This window comes from Echinops telfairi, unplaced genomic scaffold, assembly GCF_000313985.2.
Source record: "Echinops telfairi isolate 266 unplaced genomic scaffold, ASM31398v2 ScPeMD7_70;HRSCAF=299, whole genome shotgun sequence".
Classification (NCBI taxonomy): domain Eukaryota; kingdom Metazoa; phylum Chordata; class Mammalia; order Afrosoricida; family Tenrecidae; genus Echinops; species Echinops telfairi.
The window spans coordinates 65,668,009-65,669,176 of NW_022103968.1; positions in this window are offsets into that span (position 1 = coordinate 65,668,009).

Sequence of the window (1,168 nt, forward strand, 5' to 3'; positions counted from 1 at the left end):
ACAATAACATGAACAAAAACAAGACAGAGCAAAACCAAGCAACAATGTACAACAAAACAGCAACAACAACAAATCACTGACAAAGAACAAATTGAAACACAACACGAAAGAAAGCTTGTAGTTAGTTCAAGGATCGCTGGCCTTTGGAGTGTTCTCCAGTCCAGTCTGTTGGAGCACTACGCCCTGGCCTCAAAGTCCACCTTCGGCATTCCCTGGGGACCTTGCTGCTCCATTCCCTTGCTGTTCCGCTGGACTCCCCCAGTGTCTTGCCTCAGTGTGGCGGGATCAGATCGGGTGCAATTCCCACACTGCGTCTCTGGTGTTGTCCACCGCTGGGCCATGGGTCAGTGAGGGGCATCATGTATCATAGTGGGGCTGGCCATGTGGTCCTCTCTGTGGACTGGCTGCTCTAATTGGGGTCATCATCCTCAAGGTCTGGTGGGCCAGGATGTGATCCAGTCTCTCCTACTCCCCCGTCATCTGCTCCTGTGTTCTCTGATCAGTTAACTCCTTCTCCCGGAGCTGCAGATTCAGTGCCATCCTTTGAAATTACTTCTTCTCGGGGGAGGGGCAGGCATCCACTTAGTATTTGGGACTGGGGCCAGCCCCCCAGACCTCTCCACTGGTTCCCTACTCCATAACGGCATGTTGTATTCACACCTTGGAGCACTGGGTTGAAGTCTGGTCTCTCTTTTCCTGTGAAGATATAAACTATACCCTCCCCTTGGGTGGGTTAGCGCCTCATGCCCCCACCACCCATTTCTTAAAAGGTTGAGTCTTTGAAAGGATCAACAAAATTGAAAAACTGCTTACAAAGTTAACAAAGGAAAAGAAGGAGCAGACGTCAATATCTAGAATTAGGGATGAAACAGGGGAAGTCACATCAGACACTAATGAAATAAAAAGATTCATAATGCAGTACTATGAAAAACTGTACAAGAGGGTACTCCCCCCAAAAAAAACAGGATTTTTTTTCAAAGATATGTATTTAAATATTATTACAAAACAACCTTATCCCCTTCAAAGTACTTTCCATCATACTTAATACATTTCTCAAACCTACAATTCCATTCTTTTTTTTTTTTTTTTAATACTGATGTTGGGTGCTCTTACATCTTTTATCACAATCCATACATTCATCCAGCGGGTCAAGCACATTTGCTCATAT